This window comes from Ursus maritimus, unplaced genomic scaffold (assembly GCF_017311325.1).
Source record: "Ursus maritimus isolate PB19 unplaced genomic scaffold, ASM1731132v1 scaffold_4, whole genome shotgun sequence".
Lineage (NCBI taxonomy): Eukaryota > Metazoa > Chordata > Mammalia > Carnivora > Ursidae > Ursus > Ursus maritimus.
Window position 1 is genome coordinate 34151239 of NW_024426552.1, and position 15064 is coordinate 34166302.

At 36.0% G+C, this 15064-nt stretch overlaps 1 long non-coding RNA gene across 1 annotated transcript in view; it reads left to right on the plus strand.

Moving 5' to 3' along the window:
• Nucleotides 1–15064, plus strand: part of LOC103673027 — a 375685-nt gene that overhangs the window by 183433 nt on the left and 177188 nt on the right. The gene's annotated exons all lie outside the window — the stretch shown is intronic.

A 15064-nucleotide genomic window follows, 5' to 3' on the forward strand; every position in this document is an offset into this window, starting at 1 on the left:
ACCCCTGTGCAGACAAAAATCTATGTATAACTTTTGATTCCTCCAAAACATAACTATGAATAGCCTACTGTTGACCAGAAGCCTTACCAATAAACTGGACAGCTGATTAACACATATTTTGTATGTTATTTGTATTATAATCTGTATTCCTACGATAAAGTAAGCTACAGAAAAAATGTTACTAAAAGCATAAAGAAGAGAAAATACATCTGTAGTGCTTCACTGTATTTATTGGGAAAAAATGCTTATAAGTGGACCCATGGGGTTCAAACCAGTTCAAGGGTCAACAGTGCATTCATCCATAATAAAATGAAGAGTGAAGTTTTTTAAAGCAGCAAATTCCTGTTTTCAAGTATAATTTCTCAATACTTTCCATGGTTACCTAATTGATGTGGGCACTGTACACTTACATGATACTCCCCCTCTGAAGTTTTAAATTCATTCTACGTTAAGAGAGAGTCATAGCCTAAATTTGGTATTCCTCTTGCATTTTATTTTGTGGGCAAAAGCATCTCTTTCTTACTGTAAGCTATTCTCAGGGAACATTTCTTGTCCAGTCATTTTGTTTTTGCAGGAAAGTGGTCTTTTAGTTTCAAGGTAGTAATCAAAACACATTCACTTGCAGTGATTTTCTATCTTTTGAAGCAGGCCTTGATGCCAATGATTTGTCACTCATGAGTCAGCATATTTTGATGTGAAAAGCAAGTCTGGGCACTGTTCATTAGAATTATAAATATGAAGATTAATTCTTGCATAGAAGATGAATAAAAATCAGTCTCAAACATATTCCATTTGAAGTGCCTTTATGGACAGATTTTAAATTCATATTACACTATACAACTTTTATAGTGTCTGAGAGGAAAGTTTTGAAGATGACATCATTGTGAGTCAGCTTATTAAGGAGTGTGACTCGATAGAGACATCATAGAAGTTCCATACTTTAGTGCTTTTTAGAGTAACATTAATCACATAATACCTGGTTAAACTAAAAAAACAAAACAAAACAAAAAAACAAACACTTGGGAGCCATGTATCATACCAAAGAAGATCCAAAGTTAACATGCAGCTAATGTCAAATTGAGATGTTCATTTATGTATTGTATGCCTGTGTCTCTTCCTGAAGGAACAAGACTAATGTCAATTTGAGGATTTTTACTGCCCCAGGCAATATGAAAAATGTCTCCTCCTCCTAGCAAGTAATCACTCACATAATAAATAGTCACAAAACACTTTACTCCTCTAATATTTTGCTGCCCCAGGCAACCAGATGTTCTTCCTATATGGTAACAGCCTGCCTGTCATACCTATTGTGCATGTGCAGTTACAGTGGCTTAATGTAATAGTAATAACGACACAGGATATATTCTGACTCACAGCCCTGAAGAATTGCCAAATGCAGGCCAAGATTCTCATTACTTGAATTTTTACTTTATAGCTATTAAAAACACCTTCATAGAGGAAATGAATTGTGGTATCCAGGGTTTAAAGTATGTTTAAAGTATGATGTAATCTTCATTCGTATTTTTTATAGTTTTTAGATTGATACAGAGATAACTTATATAAACTCTCCTTTGTTAATGAAAATAATTACTCATTCTGAATATTAAGCAATAGTTATTAGCTACTATTGGAAATCTATAACTATTTCCCTATATCACAAATAATAGTATTTTTGAATTATAAGAAAAAAGAGGTTAAAGTGATAATCCTTGAATTTTATTTGTAAAAGAATAAACTTTAGAAAATTAAACAAATATCATTATAAATGAATTGATACAAAAATATATCCTCATATTTTGATTATATTCTACGATGTTTATTAATGTGCTATAATTTATTTGTGATTATAATTGATGTATAACATTATGTGAGTTTCAGATATACAACGATTCAATATTTGTATATATTGCAAAATGATCGCATAAGTCTAGTTAAAATGCATTAAAATACATAGTTAAAATTTTTTTCTTGTATTAAGAACTTTTAAGATTTACTCTCTTAGCAACTTTCAAATATACAGAACAGTATTAATAACTATGTCACCATGTTGTATATTACATTACCAGTATCTACTTTTATTATAGCTGGAATTTTGTACTATTCAAACCCTTTCACCCATTTTTCCCAAGTCCCAGTTACACTGCCTTTGGCAACCATGAGACTATTTTCTGTATCCATGAACTCAGTTTTTTGTGTGTTTTGGTTTATTTTAGATTACACATATAAGTGAGATTGTATGCTATTTATCTCTGTCTGAATTACTTCATTTAACATAATACCCTCAAAGTTCATCACTGTTGCCACAAAGAAATATCTTTTTTTCTTTTTTTGTGGCTGAATAATATTCATTGTATATATATTCTATACCTTCTTTATTCATCCACTGATGGACACTTAGGTTGCTTTTATATCTTGCTTTTTATAAATAATTCTGCAAAGAACATGGAGGTACATATATATTTTCAAGTTAACGTTTTTATTTTCTTTGGATAAATAACCAAAAGTGGAATTGCTGGATCATATGGCAATTTTATTTTTAATTTATTAAGGAACCTCCATACTGCTCCATGGCTGCAGACCACCGCCCCCTCCCTCCCCAGGATAGCTGGACCACTATCTTTGCATGTAGCCTTCCAGTTTTCCCAACATGACTTATTGAAGAGACTGTCCTTTCCCTGTTATATAGTCTTAGCTCCTTTGTCATAAATTAATTGACTGAACATCTGTGGGGCTATTTTGGGCTCTCTGTTCTGTTCTATTGATCTGTGTGTTTTGATGCCAATATTTACTGTTTTGATTACTACAGCTTTGTAATATAGTTTGATATTAAGGAGTGTGATGTCTCTAGATTTGTGCATCTTTCTCAAGATTGCTTTGGCTTTTTGGACTCTTATTTTTCCATACAAATTATAGAATTGTTTGTTCTATTTCTGTGAAAAGTGACATTAGAATTTTGACTAGGATTACATTGACTCTGTAGACTGCCTTGGACAGACATTTTAGCAATAGTAATTCTTCCAATTCATGGGCACAGAATATCTTTCCATTTATTTGTGTCATTAATTCTTTTCAGCAATGTCTTACAAAATGTCTTGTACTTTTCAGTACAAAAGTTTTTCACCTCCTTGGTTAATTTTATTCCTGGCTGGTTTTTTTTTTGTTTGTTTTGTTTTTGATGCAATTGTAAATGGAATTGTTTTCTTGATTTCTTGTTCTTCTAGTTCATTATTAATCTAACAAGATGCAAAGGATTTTGTGTATTGATTCTGTATCCTGCAACTTCACTGAGTTTGTTGATTAGTTCTAACAGTCTTTTAATGAGTTTGGGGTTTTCTATACATATATAATATTATGTCATCTGCAAATAGAGACAATTTTACTTCTTCCTTTCCAATTTGGATGCCTTTTATTTCTTTTTCATGATTAATTGTTCTTGCTAGGACTTCCAATTCTATGTTCAATAAAATTGTCCAATTGAGCATTCTTTTCTTGTTTCTAATCTTAGAGGGAAAGGTTTCAGCTTTTCACTATTGAGTGCAATGTTCACTGTGGCTTATCATATATGCCTTATCATATATGCATATGTTGAGGTATGTTCACTCTATATCCAGTTTGTTGAGCATTTTTACCATAAATGGATATTGAATTATGTCAAATGCATTTTCTGCATCTACTGAGATGGATCATATGATTTTTATTTTTTCATTTTTTTAATGCATGTATCACACTGATTTGAAAATGTTGGCCTATCTTCATATCCCAGGAATAAATCACTCTTAACCATGGTCTATGATCCTTTTAATATATTTTTGAATTTGGTTTGTTGATATTTTGTTGAGGACTTTTATATCAATGTTCAGGGGTGTTGGGCTGTAATTTTCTTTTCATGCGGCATCTTTGTCTGGTTTTAGTATCAGGGTAATGCTCGACTTGTAAAATGAATTTTGAAGTGTTCTTTTCTCTTTCAAACTCTGGAAGATTTTAGTAACAATTGGTATTATTTCTTCTTTACATGTTTAGTAGAATTTGCCAGAGAGGCCATTTGATCCTGGGCTTTTGTTTATTGGAAGTTTTTTTTTTTTTTTTCTAGTTAATATTCAGTCTCCTTACTTGTAACTGGTCTGTTCTGGTTTTCTAGTTCTTCATGATTTAGTCTTTATAGGATGTATGTTTACCCACCAAGTACAAATTTTTGGTATGTAATCGCTCATAGTAGTCTATTATGTTTCTTTATATTTTTTTGATATCAGGTGTAACATCTCTGCATCTTCTCTTTTATTTTATTTATATGAATCTCTCTCTCTCTCTCTCTCTCTCTCTCATGCACTCCCTCTCACTCTCTGGTAGTCTAGCTAAAGATTGACAAATTTCTTCATCTTTTCAAAGAAACACTTCCTAGTTTCATTGATCTTTTTTAAAAAAAATTATTTTAAAGAGAGACAGGGAACAATCAGGGGGAGGGGGAGGGACAAGGAGACTCCATGCTGAGTGCAGAGCCCAATGTGGGACTTGATTTCATGATCCTGAGATCATGACTTGAGCCAAAATCAATAGTTGGATGTTTTAAGGAACTGAGACACTTGATATAACTGATCTTTCCTATTGCCTTTTCCCCCCCTTCCTTCTATTAACTTTCTGTTTTGTTTGTTCTTTTTTCCCCCTAGTTCCTCAAGCTATAAAATTAGGTTATTTTATTTCTTTCTTGTTTCTTGAGGTAGGCATTTTTTTACTATGAACTTCCATCTTAGAACTGCCTTTGCTGGATCTCATAAATATGCTGTATTTTAGTGTGCTGTATTTCCATTTTTGTGTGTCTCAAGGTACTTTATTTCTCTTGATCTTTTCTTTGACCCATTGGTTTTTCATTAACATCTTGTTTCCTTTCTACATATTTGTGTACTTTTCTGTTCTCTTCTTGTAATTGATTTTTAGTTTCATGTTGTTGTGGTCAGGAATTATTTGATTTCCAATATGATTTCAATAATCTTAAATTTATTAAGATTTATTTTGTGGCCTAACATATTACCTTACTTAACATATTATCACATTTAGTTGCTCCTAAATATCATTAGGTAAGGCTTTGTCTCTTGTTAGTCTTTGTTTTAAAGGTTTATTTTGTCTCATATCCCTAGCTTTATTTTGCTTTCCTTTTGCATGGAATATCTTTTTGCATCCTTTCGCTTTCAAATTGTGTGTCCTTATACTGGAAGTGAGTCTCATAGGCAACATATACATGACTCTTGTTAACGATTTATTTATTTATTTTAGAGAATGAGCATGAGTGAATGTGGGGAGAGTAGGGGCAGAAGGAGAGGAATAGATAAACTTTAGCATACTCCACTCTCAGCTCCCAACATGGGGCTCCATGAAGGGCTCAATCTTATGACCCTGGGATCATAACCTGAGCCAAAGCCAAAGTGGCAGGCACTTAATCGACTGCACCACCCTACAATCTTCTTTTTATCCATTTAGCCACTCTATGTCTTTTGATTAGAGTACTTAGATGATATATATTTGAAATAATTTTTGATAGGTATGTATTTATTCCCATTTTGTTTATTTTCTAGCTGTTTTGTAATTCTGTTCTATTTCTCTTCTCTTGCCTTTTCCTTTCTGATTTGATGATTTTCTGTGGAAGCATACTTAGACTGCTTTCTCTTTGTATTTTCTGTACCTACTATAGGTTTTTGCTTTGTGGCTACCATATGGCTTAGGTATAAAATTTTATATTTATAACTTTATGTTGATAACATCTTAAGCTTCAATGTACTCCAAAGCTCTATATTTTTACTCTCCTCCCACCAGTATGTTTTATGTTCTTGATGTGACATATTACATCTTTTTATTTATAGATCCCTTAACAAATCATTGTAGTTCAGCTATCGTTACTATTTTTGTCTTTTAACTTTAACACTAGCTTTGTAAGTGATTAATTCATCATCTTTACAATATTAGATATTTGGAATTTTACTATAGATTTATTATTACCAGCGAAACTTATATTTTCAGATATTTTCTAATTACTAATTAGCACTCTTTTATTTCAGCTTAACCAAGTCTTTTTAATAGCTTTTGTAACACTGCTGTAGTGTAATTGATTGTGTTAGTTTTTGCATGTCTGGAAAACTCTATATCTCCAGTTCTGAATGACAACTTTGCTGGTAGTGTATTTTTAGTTGTATATTTCCCCCTTTATTTTAACACTGTATATGTCATGCTATTTTCTTCTGGTCCGCAAAGTTTCTGCTGAATAATCCACTGATAGTCTGATTGGGGTTCCCTTATATATAAAAAATTGCTTTTATCTTGCTGCCGTTAAGATTTTCTCCTTGTCGTGAACTTTTGACATTTTAACTATAATGTGTCTTGGTGTGGGTCTCTTTGGGTTCCTGTTCACCAGAATGGGCAACCTAGAACTGCCCCCTATGTAGCAGTCACAAAAAAACTGGAGTTCCAGATGAGTGTACAAGTTCCATTCTGGGAGATACCAACAACCTGGAGTGAGACAGATGGAGAGCACAAAGATGACATCTCCCAGCACTGATTTCCCTGAAGTGTACCTTAGTAGGACTCTTGATGCGGGCTATACCAAAAACCTTTCCCTCAGGCCAAAGCTCCAGAAGAAGCAAATAGGCCTTTTTCACAGAAAGACTGGGGGTATGTTTTAATTTACTTTCTATGCAGTGCCCAGTTAGCCAAGAACTATCTCTCCATTTGTTACAGTTCCATGGCACCCAGAAATACAAGCCCCACTGGACATGGGAACCAGGTCATCAAAGGGCATCCTCTTGGCAACATCACATAAACTGGGGCACCAGATTAAAAAAAAGGGGGGGGGGAACCAGACCCATGTACAAGGTTTTTTCTGAGAGATACTGGTATTCTGGATCATTGATGAGGGAGGACGCAAATATACAACTTGCCCTCTGAGATATCCAGAGAGGATTATATTGGGCCATTAGATGTGTATTCAATTTTAAGCCTGCTTCTCAGTTCATAGCTATGAAGATAAGCTAATAAACCTCTTTCAGAGAATATTTGGACATCTCTGTCTGTTTCCTCTTGCTGTATCCTGGGGGTGGTAGCCAGCCAAGAACTGTTTCTTCATTTGTCAGTCTCATTGGACCCAGGAATGAAAGCCCCACTGGCCACTAGAGCCAGGCAATGAAGGGATGTCTTTTAGGTAGCAGCCACAAAAACCTTGGGTACCAGATGTAAAAATCAGGGCACAGAGATATGTGAAACATTCTCCCAGGAGACACTAGCATTCTAGAGAGTGGCAAAGGGAGAATGCAGATTGCATCCAACCTCTGAGGTCTATGGAAAGAATTACAGTCAGTCCTTAGATGCGTGTTTGATTAGAAGCTTACCCCTAAGGTTATAGCAATGTAGATAAACTGATAGGCCTTTCATACGGAAAGACTGGTATCCTGAGACAGCTTCCTCTTGCTGGATTCAGAGGTGATAGCCAGTTAAAAACTCTCTCAGTTCGTTAGAGTCTTGTGAAACCCATGTGCTTATGCCCTACTGGCTAACAATGCCAGGCCATCTAGACATGTCTTCTGGTGGCAACTGCAAAAATTGTGGTACAAGATGAGGATGAGGGTATACGCTCCTTTTTGGAAGATCCTGATGAGTTGGATCAAGACAGTGGGAAAGCACAATAATGACCTCTACTGGCTTCTGTTCCCTGGGATTGCATCAGCAGGCCCCTAGTTGTCTGCCAAATCAGAAGCCTAATACTCAGGCCAAAGCTCCAGGTCAAGCAAATAGGACTTTTTCACAGAATAGCTGGAGGCGTGTTTCAGTCTGCTGTCTCCACAGTACCCTGGTGGTAGTACACAGCCAACAACCATCTTTCTGATTGTTATATTCCTGTGGGATTCAGGAATACAAGCCTTGCTGGCCACTAGAGCCAGGCAATCAAGTGGTGTCCCCTGGTCAGCAATCACAAAATCATGACACCAGATATAAAAGGGGATCATCAGACACATGTAAAAGCTTTCCTCTGTAAGATGCTTTTATTCTGATGCGTGGCAGAGGAAGGGCACAAAGATGACAAACACCAGAGATGATAGATAGATAGATAGATAGATAGATAGATAGATATGACAGATCTATTTTTTTTTTTTTTTTAGCAGATAACACCCAATTCTGGAGCTGGGCAGATAGCATAAAAATGGTGCCTGTTCACCGCTATCCCTGGAGAGTACTCCTAGATATGTGTTAAATTAGACGATTAATATTTTGACTGACGCTTTAAGATAAGCAAAAACAAAACAAAACAAAAAAACAAAAACAAAAAAACCTTCTTTCACAGAAAGGCTAGGCACTTTTCAAAAGACTACTTCTGTGCTAGGTCCTGGGGTGGATGTGTCCTCACATAAGTCCATTAAGAATTATTTCTCAGTTATAGAGAAAGAAGGATCTTGAGCCCCATTGGCTGTTATTTTTTTCCCAATTTTTTATTTAAATTCCAGTTAGTTAACATACAGTATAATATTAGTTTCAGGTATAGGATTTATCATTTCAACACTTACATTCAATACCCAGTGCTCATCACAGAAAGTGCCATTATAATACCCATCATCTACTTAACAACCCCTACACACACACCTCCCCTCTAGTAACCATCACTTTGTTATCTCTAGTTTAGAGTCTATTTCTCTGTTTCTTCTCTTTTTCTTCCCCTTTTATTCATTTGTTTTGTTTCTTAAATTCAACATATGAGTGAAATCATATGATATTTGTCTTTCTCAGACTGATTTTGCTAAGCATAATATTCTCTAGTTCCATCCACATTATTGAAAATGGCAAGATTTTCATTGTTTTTATGGCTCAGTAATATTCCATTCTGTATGTATGCACACATATACACTACCTCTTCATCCATACATCAGTCAATGGATATTTGGACTGGTTCCATAATTTGGCTATTGTAGACAATGTTGCCATAAACATTGGGTGCATGTATCCTTTTGAATTAGTATTTTTGAGGAAATACCTAGTAGTTCAATTGCTGGATTATAGGGAAGTTCTGTTTTTAACTTTTTGAGGAACCTTCAAACTGTTTTCCAGAGTGGCTGCACCAGTTTGCATTCCCACCAACAGTGTAAGAGGGCTTTTGCTGTTCTGACAGGTGTGAGGTAATATCTCATTAGAGTTTTGATTTATATTTCCCTCATGATCAGTGATGTTGAGCATCTTTTCATGTGTCTGTTAGCCATCTGGACATCTTTGGAAAAATGTCTATTCATGTCTTCTACCCATATTTTAACTGGATTATTTGGTTTTGGGGGTACTGACTTTTAAAAATTCTTTATATATTTGGATACTAACTCTTTATTGGATATGTCATTTGCAGATGTCTTCTTCCATTCTGCAGGTTGCCTTTTAGTTTTGCTGATTGTTTCCTTTGCTGTGCAGAAGCTTTTTATTTTGATGTAGTCCCAAGAGTTTATTTTTGCTTGTTTTCCTTGCCTCATGAGACTTACCTAGTAAGAAGTTGTTATGGCTGATGTCAAAGAGGTTATTGCTTATGTTCTTCTCTAGAACTTTAATGGTTCCCTGTCTAACATTTAGGTCCTTCATCTATTTTGAATTTACTTTTGTTTCTGGTGTAACAAATTGGTCCAGTTTCATTCTTCTGCATGTTGCTGTTCCGTTTTCCCAACACCATTTGTTGAAGAGACTGTCTTTTTCCCATTTGATATTCTTTCCTACTTTGTCAAAGATGAATTGACCATATAGTTCCAGATTCATTTCTGGGCTTTCTATTGACCTATTTGTCTATTTTTGTGTCAGTAACATACTGTCTTTTTTTTTTTTTAATTTCAATGTTTTATTTAAATTTTAGTGAGTTAACATGTATGGTAAAATTGGTTTCAGGAATAGTATATAGTGATGCATCACTTATATTTAATATCCAGTGCTCATCACAAGTGCTATCCTTAATAACCATCTCCCATTTAGCCTATTCTCTACCCACCTCCCTCCATCAACCATCAGTTTGTTCTCTATAGTTGAGAGCCTCTTATGGTTTGTTTTTTTCCCCCTTCCCCTATGTTCATCTCTTTTGTTTCTTAAATTCTATGCATGAGTGAAACTGTCTTGTCACTATAGCTATGAAATATAACTTGAAGTTCAGAATTGTGATGCCTCCAGCTTTGCTTTTCTTTTTCAAGATTGCTTTGGCTGAGCGCGTGGGTAGCTCAGTCAATTAATCATCTGTCTTCGGCTCCAGTCATGATCTCGGGTCTTGGGACCAAGCCCCATGTCGGGCTCCCTGTTCAGTGGGGAGTGTGTTTCTTCCTCACTCTCCCCTTCCCCTCTGCTCATGGTATCTCTCTCTCTCTCAAATAAATAAATAATTTAAAAAAGATTGCTTTGTCTATTCGGAGTCTCTTTTGCGATTGCATATGCATTTTAGGATTGTTTGTTCTAGTTCTATGAAATATGGTGGTATTTTAATAGGGATTAAATTAAATTTGTAGATTGCTTTGGGTAGTGTAGATATTTTAAGAATATTTGCTCTTCCAATCCATGAGCCTAGAATGTTTTTTTTTCTTTCTTCCCCATTTCTTCGTGTCATCCTCAGTTCCTTTCATCAGTATTTTATAGTTTTCAGCGTAAAGATCTTTTATCTCTTTGCTTAAGTTTATTCCTAGGTATCTTACTGTTTTGGTGCAATTGTAAATGGGATCAATTCTTTGATTTCTCTTTCTTCTACTTCATTGTTGGTGTATAGAAATGCAACAGGTTTCCATACACTGATTTTGTGTCCTGTGACTTTACTGAATTTTTGTATCAGTTCTAGCAAGTTTTTGGTGGAGTCTTTGGGTTTTTTTATATAGAGTATCATGTCATCTGCAAATAGTGAATATTTGACTTCTTCCTTGCTGATCTGGATGCTTTTTATTTCTTTTTGTTGTCTGATTGCTGTGGCTAGGACCTCCAGTACTATGTTAAATAACAGTAATGAGGGGGGATATTCCTATCTTTTCCTGACTGTAGAGGAAAAGCTCTCAATTTTTCCTCATCAAGAATGATATTTGCTGTGGGTTTTTCATAGATGGTCTTTGTGATGTCGAGGTATGTTTGTTCACTCTATCCCTACTTTGTTGAGGGTTTTATCATGAATGGATCTTGTACTTTGTCAAATGCTTTTTCTGCATCTATTTGAAAGGATCATATGTTATTTATCCTTTCTTTTATTAACGTGGTATATCACATTGATTGAGCCACAATAAATCCCACTTGATTGTGGTGAATAATTCTCTTAATGTACTGGGATTTCATTTGCTAGTATGCAGAAGTTTTGCATCCAAGTTCATCAGGAATTTTTGTGTGTAGGTCTCGTTTTTAGTGGAGTCTTTGTTTGGTTTTATATCAGGTTAATGCTGGCCTCATAGAGTGAATTTGGAATATTTCTTCCCATATCTATTTTTTGAAATAGTTTGAGAAGAATAAATATTAATTCTTTAAATGTTTGGTAGAATTCCCCTGGGAACCCTTCTGGCCCTAGACACTTGTTTGTTGGGAGATTTTTGCTTACTGATTCAATTTCTTTGCTGGTTATTGGTCTGTTCAAATTTTCTATTTCTTCCTGTTTCAGTTTTGGCAATTACATGTGTCTAGGAATTTATCCATTTCTTCCAGCTGTCCAATTTGTTGGCGTATAATTTCTCATAATATTTTCTTATAATTGTTTGTATTTCTCTGGTGTTGGTTATGATTGCTCTGTCATTTGTGATGTTATTTACTTGGGTCCTTTATCTCTTATTTTTGATAATTCAGGCTAGGTGTTTCTTTTATTAAATTTTTCAAAGAATCGTCTCCTGGTTTCATTGATTTGTTCTATTGGATATTTTATTTGTTTGTTTTAGTTCCTATATCATTTCTTTCTGTTCTAATCTTTATTACTTCCCTTCTTCTGCTGTTTTTAGGTTTTGTTAGTTTTTTCTAGCTCCTTCAGGTATAAGATTAGGTTGTTTGACATTTTTCTGGCTTCTTGAGGTGGGCCTGTATTGCTATATGCTTCCCTCTTCAGAGCACTTTCGCCACATCCCAAATGTTTTGGACTGTCATGTTTTCATTTTCATTTGTTTCCATGTACTTTTTAAATTTCTTCTTTGATTTCCTGGTTGACCCATACATTGTTTAGTAGCACGTTGCTTAACTTCCATGTATTTGCAGTCTTTCCAAATTTTTACTTGTGGTAGACTTCAAGTTTCATAGTGTTGTGGTCAGAAAAGAAGCCCTGTATGACCTCAGTCTTTTTGTATTTGTTGCGGCCTGATTTGTGACCCAGGATGTGATCTATTCTGGAGAATGTCACATGTACACTTGAAAAGAATGTGTATTGTGCTGTTATAGGATGAAATGCTCTGAATATATCTGGTAAGTCCATCTGATCCAGTGTGTCATTCAAAGCCATTGTTTCCTTGTTGCTCTCTTGCTTGCATGATCTGTCCATTGCTGTGAGTGGGTGTTAAAATCCCCTACTATTATTGTATTATTATCAATGAGTTTCTGTATGTTTATTATTAATTGTTTTATATATTTGGGGGCTCCCATGTTGTGGGCATAAATATTTACAGTTGTTAGATCTTGTTGGATAGTCCCCTTTATTACGACATAATGCCCTTCTTCATTTTTTCTTACAGTCTTTTATTTAAAATCAAGTTTTCTGATATAAGTATTGCTACTCCTGCTTTCTTTTGATGTCCATTTGCATGATTAATGTTTCTCCATCCCCTCACTTCCAATCTGTATGTGTCTTTAGGTGTAAAATGTGACTCTCGTAGGCAGCATATAGATGAGTCTTGATTTTTATCCATTCTGACACCTTTTGTCTTTTGCTTGGAGCATTTAGTCCTTTTACATCCAGAGTAATTATTGATAGATATGTATTTAGTGCCATTTTATTACTTGTTTTGTCATTGTTTGGGAGATTTTCTCTGTTCCTTTCTTGTCTTTGTCATTTGTCTTTCCTTTCCACTCAAAGGTTCTCTTTAATATTTCTTGCAAGGCTGGTTTAGTGATCATGAACTCTTTTAGTTTTTGTCTAGAAAACTCTTTATTTCTCCTTCTATTCTGAAGAATAGTCTTGCCAGATAGAGTATTCTTTTTTTTTTAAGCTTTTATTTATTTATTTATTTGGCAGAGACAGCCAGTGAGAGAGGGAACAAAAGCAGGGGGAGTGGGAGAGGAAGAAGCAGGCTCCCAGCAGAGGAACCTGATGTGGGGCTCGATCCCAGAATGCCAGGATCACGCCCTGAGCCAAAAGCAGATGCTTAACGACTGAGCCACCCAGGCACCCCCGGATAGAGTATTCTTGGCTGCAGATTTTTCCCACTCAGCGCATTGAATATATTCATGCCACTGCCTTCTGACTTGACAAGTTTGTTGAGAGATCTACAGCTAGCCTTATGGGTCTTCCCTTGTAAATTAGGGATTTCTTTTGTCTTGCTGATTTTAGGATTTTTTTATTACTATATTTTGCAAATTTGATTACATTATTTCCTTGTTATGGCCTGCTTTTGTTGATGTTGATAGGAGTTCTCTGTGCATTCTAGATCTGGATGTCTGTTTCCTTCTCCAAATGAGGGAGGTTTTCAGCCTTAAGTAAAATTTCTGTCCCATTTTCTCTCTTTTCTTCTGGGAGTCCTATTATATGAATGTTACTATGTTTGATGGAGTCTCTGAGTTTCCTAAGTCTATTCTCATGTTCCATAATTCTTTTTTCTCTCTTTTGTTCAACTTCATTATTTAACATTATTTTATCTTCTGTATTATTTATTCATTCCTCCACTTCTTCCATCCTTCTCTCCATTGCCTCCAGTCTGTTTCAAATGCCAATTATTGTATTTTGCAACTCTATTTTTTTTAAACTCTTATCTCTGTGCTAAGGGTCTCCTTGAAATCTTCCATTATTTTTCAAGCCCAGCAAGTACCTTTACTATTGATGCTTTAAATTCTCCATCAGGCATATTACTTATATGTGTTTTGCTTAGATCTCTGGCCATGACCTTGTTTCATTTGGGATGAATTCCTCCATCTTGGCATTTTGTGTCTCTGTCTTCAGCTGTGTGTTAGAAAAGCCTATTGTGTTTCCCACTCCTGACAGTAATGGCTTTATGAAAAAGTGGTCATATAGTGCCTGGGGCCTGGCACTTTAGGGAGTGTCTCTGGTGTGTGCTGCTCTTACATTTTGGCTGTTCAATCCTTCAGGCCCATTGTCTGCAAAGGCAGACATGGCAAGTTTTAACTAGGTGTGCTCTGGTCTGCTCGTTAAATGAGACCTGATATTACTTCCACTAGAATTGAAACCTTGACTAACTGTCTGATTGGGAGACATGATGTGTGTGGGGGTTTCTGGTAGTTTTCTGGGGAAGGTGTCCACTGATACAGGACTGAGACAGATTTGACTGGGAAGGGAAGTACCTGCAGAGTGCAGAGATGTGGGACCTAGTATAAGCAGGTTATGCAGCCAGTGTTGGTATTGTGGTGTTTACCACAGGGGAGTGGCTTGTGTATAAGCTGATGAGCAGTAAAGGAAAATGATGCCAGCCAACTCTTTGGTCCCCAGAGAGGGGTTTTGGTGCTTGCTTCATCCAGGAAAACACTCCAAGAAGAGTGAACAATCTCCCCTCTGTGTGTCCTAGGCATTCTTCAGATTGCTGTTTCCATGTTCTCTGACTCTGGGTTGTTTACCTGCCTTCTCTCCAAAAGTAGAACACTGTCCTCTGGACTCTATCCCAGCCAAGCCTGCTGACTTTTAAAAACTACAAGTTTTAGGAACATGGTGTGGACAGGGGCTTGTACTGGTCTTCTTGGGGAGGGTCTTGCCATGCTGGGACTGAAGGAGGTTTGACCAAGTTGGGCAGCCATGCTAGAGCACAGGGATGGAACAAGCAGGCTAGGCAGCCAGTATCTTGGCAGAGCTGCCCTTCACAGGTGGCTCTGCCTTTGATGGGTGAATGAAGGAAATGGTAACGGCTAGCTCCTCTCTCCCCAGAGAGGCATCTCTGTGAATGCTCCCATTGGCTTTTAAAGGTAGATG